The following is a 6,225-nucleotide window of genomic DNA, read 5'->3' on the forward strand; positions in this document are numbered from 1 at the left end:
TCTACATTCCCCACTTCTTTTTTTTTTTAATAGTTCTAATCCTAGAACTTCATGGAGAACTCAGCTTCATCTAGCATAACAGCTTGGTATTGTTGTCTTAACATGAGGATTCTAACCTGGACACCATCCAAGCCTATCCACCAAGGTCATGACTAGCTTTTAGAACTTCTAAGCTTATACAGACTGTGATCCCTGAGGCACAGTCCCAAGAAGTGTTAAGAGTACTAACATATGCAATGTTACATCATTTGTAATGGAGATCAAGCATATCCCACACCTATCTTGATAGAACCCAGGACAAACATGACTGAATTTCCCTCTAGGTCCCAGCTCTCAGCCCCAACAGCTAGTACACGGCTGGTGAGGGCTGAGAATTGACAGCTGTCAGGGTGGTCAGCAGCACCAGGTACGGTCCTTTCCAGCGAGGCTCGAGTGTCTGGACTCAGTGTAGCTGCAACCTGGAACTGATGGGATGTCTCAGGGGTCTCCGGGGCATAGACTGCTGTCAGCTGTGAGCAGATTTCTTTCTGTATCACCTGTAGGTCTTTTAGCCTGGCACACAAATCATTATTACTATGGCACTATGACATGTTGGTTCAGTAACATCATCTAATACAGTCAGGGGGGCTGAGGCCCCATATAAGATCTCAAAGGGGGTAAGGCTGAATCTGGAAGGGGTATTTCTTGCTCTGAAGAGAGCAAGAGGGAAGGAGTGTCACGCAGTCTGCGCCAGTCTCCATTGTTAATTTAATTTGGTCAGGGTCTCTTTTAAAATTTTATTTATTTACTCTACCTGTCCTGAACTTTGAGGTCTGTAAATACAATGTAATTTCCAATCGACCTCTAAATACTTGGCCACACCCTGGCTTACCTTAGCAACAAAAGTAGGGCCGTTGTCTGACCAGATTACCTTGGGCATTCCAAATCGGGGGAAGATTTCTTCCAGTATCTTCTTGATGATTGCAGGGGCCGTCTCTCATTTGGTGAGGAAAGCTTCTATCTATTCCTGAAAAAGTATCTACAAGCACTAGGAGATACTTGTGATTATATTTTTCTGGTTTTATCTCAGTGAAGTTCACTTCGACTCTCTAGGTCTCTTTGCCCTGTTTGCTTGCTAAGCATTCACTTATTGACATACCTTATACTTTCTACTGTCTCTCTGGCTAAAATCTTAAAGTCTGTTACATACACTTTAACTATTTGGACAAACTTCTTATCTCCTAAATGAGTCCATTTCTGTATTTGGCAAAGTGAGTCTTTTCTTTGTTCCCTGGGAAGTATAGCTTTCCCCTCAAGTGTGCCATTGTCCTTTATGTTTTAAGCAATTTGGGCCTTTTCTAAGTGAGGCCATCCCTTAGTCCGATCCTAGTTCTCAGTGGCTGTCTCTTGCAGGTCTGCAACCAGGATAGGCTCCTGCATAGCCATTTTTCGAGCCACTTGATCTGCTTCATTATTGCCCCATGTTACTGAATCTCTTCCCTCCTGATATCCTGAGCAATGAATAGTACTCACAGTTGTTGGCTTCATCAGGGCATCCAAGAGATGGCAAAGGCATCTGCAGCGCTGATGTACTGGGGGGTTGAGCCATCCCAGATGACATTGTGTTGTCCACCATGGCAGCACCCACTTGTCTCTGACCTTCATTCATGAAGAGAACTGTTCCCGTCTGTGGACAAGGTTCTCGGCTTTCAGCAGGGGTCAATCAGCCAGTCGCAGAGGTCTTTCCTCCACCCATGGGCTTCTGCCAGTACTTGACACTCTTGCTGTGTTGGCTCCATGTCCGGATTGGGCAGCAAGGTGACCAGATTGTCCCCAACCGGTGGAGAATCTAGTCCATGGCAGCTGACCAGTGGTCCCATCTTTTGGGACACTCTATTCAAAGGCAGAACATCAGCCACTCTATCACAGTTTAAGTCCTGGATTGGGTGATAATTGTTAGTGCCAGGCTGGCAGGAGTGATGTGTTCCAGGCAGATCAGGACTAAGTCACACATCTCCCAACATCAGGTACTGGTGCACTGAGACAGGTCTTAAGCTCCACATACACAGTCTGCAGATATGCATACACATGGCCTCACCCAGCCATTTCAGCCCACGCAAGCCATTTTGGAGAGCAATTTTCTCATGAGCAAGGGATAGGGGCAGTCAGGGATGACTATGAACTAGTGGGTGGGTTACCCGGCCCACGCCAAGGTCCACTGTTCTTCGGGCAGTCCATAAGTATTGTTCGTTGACAGTAGCCCCTTGCACTCAAGGTCTTTGGATATTGGCCCACTGGGGGGCATAGGAGCACAGAGCATTGGGTCCCTGTATCCACACTTCCCTTCTTTTTTTTTTTTTTCTTTTCTTTTCTTTTTTTTTTTTTTTTTTTTTTTTGGAGCTGGGGACCGAACCCAGGGCCTTGCGCTTCCTAGGTAAGCACTCTACCACCACACTTCCCTTCTATCTCTGTACATAGCCAGCACTCTAGGACCAAGAAGCTCTCCAGTGGCCCCTCTTGTTCTTTCTTGGGCAGTCCCTGACCCAGTGTCCTTTTTCTTTGCATTAGGCACACTGATCTTTAGCCAGGAATTCTCTTCTGTTGCCAGGTACTATCTTCCTAGGTTCCCTAACTACTGTGGCCAGTATATGTTCCTCTCTTGTCTTCTATCTCTCTTTAGCTCTCTAATTTCCTCTTCTTTTTGTCTCTTTTCTTCCCTAGCTTCCTGCTCTTTTTATCCTCTTTCTTTCTTTCTTTCTTTTTTCAGTCTCTCTGCATCTTCTTCTACAGCTATTAGGTGCTGTCCACTTTTCTGCACAGACCCTGAACCACGCATCAACTTATTTTCTCTGCAACTTACAATAACTCTCTCAGTGACTTAGCTTATTAACCCTTCAAGTTTCTGTAACTTTCTCTTCATATCCTTTCCTTATCTTAGCCAGATTGGTGGGGCATTTTCCAGCCCCTCAGAGACCCACCCTTGGAGCCTGGCGGCAGACCTGGCACTCCCTACCTTCAGGCATCTGAAGAGAGCAGGCAGAAGTGAGGGCCTTCTATCCGTGTCTGGAACATTTTTTCTGGTCTCCAGTAGGATTCCGTCTTTCCTCGGTGGTAAAGAAGATCTGTAACAGTTATTAACAAGCATCTCACGTGGGATGGTGAGAAAACAAGAAGGGAATCTAGAGAAGAGAGGTCCACTGAAGAGGACAAATAGCATTTAGTCACACAGCTAAACCAGGAGGCCTTTCTTGGACCAAAAGGCCATTGTCAGTGTCAGCTCCATGGCTTTGCCTCTGAAGAGAACCAGCCTCCAAATGACACTAGGCTTCTAGTAACAAAATGATGGAGAGATGGTTAGAACCTGGGTGCTGGGGGCTGGGGATTTAGCTCAGTGGTAGAGCGCTTACCTAGGAAGCTCAAGGCCCTGGGTTCGGTCCCCAGCTCCGAAAAAAAAAAGAACCAAAAAAAAAAAAAAAGAACTAGGGTGCTAGATGCCAGGGGACTGATAACCAGTTCTCCTAGGGCTATCAGGACCTCAGTAGTAGCCCTTTACCAAACTGTCTCACTGGGTTTAAAGGGCCCAAGGAAAAGAAAACATTAATAGTGCTGGAGACTGACTCCTCCCTTGGAATAAAGACAGCAGATAAGGCAGGCTTCCTTAAAGAACTTCTCTAAATGAGTGCTCTCCTACTGTGAGCAAAAGTCAGAAATTCCTTATAGCCCCACCTAGCTCTCAGCCTTTTTAGATCATTGATCATTCTTCCTGTAGCATTTCTAACACAGACTGTCCCTTTTTTTTTTTTTATAGCCTGTTGACAGCATTTCTGATCTTTTAGGCAGCTATGCACTAAGTGTCATATCGGCTGAAACTCCGCCTTTAAGATTCTTTGCTCCCGAGCAAAATTTAAATCCTTTTCCAGCTTATCACAGCTGGCTGCGAGCACAAGCACAGATAAAACACTATTTTACAATAACAGAAAACAATCCAGACAAACAAGACCAAGACAAAGCATCCTATAACCAATTTCCACAGATGCCTGGTACCTTCAGTACCTGGCCCAAACTGCAGCTTAACCTTAGTTGCTTCTGGGATACCAAACACAGAAATAGAATACAGACAACAGACACTAACACATCTAAGCACACTTGTCCATGCCTATACTCAAATAGGCAGCCGAACGCAACCTCCGAAGTCAAGTCACAGTCAGATCTTTTTGACTGTCCGTTGCCGGGTCCTCCCGACAAAAGTCGGCTCGTGGAACGTCTCTCGCGCGTCCCAGAGCCAGGACCCGACAAAGGCTGGCTCGCGGAACGTCTCTCACGCGTCCCAGAGCCTGTGCGATTGGGGCGTCCCCCGGTGCGCTTTCTAAAAAGGAAAAAAAAGAAAGAAAAAGACTATTCGGAGTAGGAAACCCTTCTACTCACAGGCGCCTGTCCGGAGCGGGAAACCCTTTCGCTCAAGTACACTCAAATACAGGGCAGGAAACCCATCTGCTCAAGTGTACTGTCTGTCCGGGGCGGGAAACCCTTCCGCCCGAGTGCACTCAAATACGGGGCAAGAAACCCATCTGCCCAGATGTACTCGAAAACGGGGTGCTCTCAAATTCGGGGTGGGAAGCCCTTCCACCCGAGCACACCCAACTTAAACCTTAGACCATTGCACAATACACAGTACGAGAAGCACAACATACACACATACACATACATACACATACACAGCGGCCGCTTTCAACACTCACACCAACGTACATCCAAGTGGCATTCAGCGTTCCAGGGGGTCACGCTCCGATCCCGGACGAGCCCCCAAATGAAAGAGCGTACCCCATAATGGGGAGCTGCCTCTCTCGCTCCGATCGCAGGGTGGGGTGCCCCCAGGAATCACGAGGAGCCATTCTTGATGTAACAGCAAGAGGTAGCTTTTATTAACGAGATCCCGGGTCTTAGCGGGATCCCGGGTCGACACATATCTCACACAGGAGACAGAGGAATCGACCCCAACAGCTATCCTTTAAGGGGAGGAGGGACACCAGGAGTTTGGAAGCTGGTGGCTGTAGTTGATGGAGCACAGTATGGTCACATTAGTATAATACCTCCTGGTTTGGAAATGCTCATCTCAGGGCTCTGATGGTGCCCATGAGGCAGAGGTCTCAGCACTGAGCTTTGGATGAGTCAGCACTGGGGGAAAGCTTCAGGTAAATGACTATGTCTTTCTTCAAACACAATGAAAGAGGTTCTTTTCCCCATGTTTTCTGTCATCATAGAGTTCTAAAAACCTCTGTGGTCCAGATGAACTTAATTTGAAAGTCATTACAATGGAGATGGGGGGGTGTGAGCTGACCATTCATTAAGGAAATATTTGATGAGGCAAGAAAAAATTGCCAGAGCTAATATTTTAAACAGGATTAATGAGCAGGGTGGCTCCAAAAATTCATAAAATAAAATAACAACACAACACTCAGGCCCTCCTCTCTGTTGGCCTGACAGGCTTCTGACAGTGTGTCCTGAATTGTTTGTGTTAAATGGTAGAGGCTCTAGGCTTGCCCACATGGCCGATGTTGTCTCTCATCTGCACTTGACAGGATAACTTTATGTTTTTGTGTAAACACATTCCTAATGCCTTAATCGCTTTAGCTGATGTGGGCTCGGGTGTTTGCCAGCCAATAAGGGATGAAGAGGCTTAATGTGTTTCTTCCTTAAAAACAAATACAACAACAACGACAACAAAAGCAGCAGCAACAACACAACCCCAAAACAAACAAATAACCAAGTTTTTATGTTTTTTAATACCACAACAACTTCATATTCACCAGAAAATTAAACTGGAAATTATGTTGTCTGGTGGGTACTTGTTCCTCTCTCTAGAGCACTATTGTATTAGGGTTTCCAGAGAAACAGAAATGGCAGCATGAATACACATTGTCTTAATTAGATTTCCATAGCTGTGAAAAGACACCATAGGCAAGGTAACTCTTTTTTAATTTAAGGATTGTTTTATTTTAATGACTGATCATGTGAGGCCACAGTGAGGTCACTATGCACAGACATGAAGAAAGCTTTATTTCTTGGTCTTTTCCTCCTTGGACAGAGTCTTAATGATCTCCTCCTTCTTGGCCTGGAGGTGCTCCTCTCACTCGTTTTTGTGCTTCCTTGGTCTTACACCTGCGAGCCTGAGCTTACCAATCATGCCAGCTGTGGTGGTCAGCAGATCCTGCAGATCCTGTCCTTGTTTACCCAACTGGCATTAGA

The sequence above is a fragment of the Rattus norvegicus genome, chromosome Y, assembly GCF_021556685.1.
Source record: "Rattus norvegicus strain SHRSP/BbbUtx chromosome Y, alternate assembly SHRSP_T2T, whole genome shotgun sequence".
Taxonomy (NCBI): domain Eukaryota; kingdom Metazoa; phylum Chordata; class Mammalia; order Rodentia; family Muridae; genus Rattus; species Rattus norvegicus.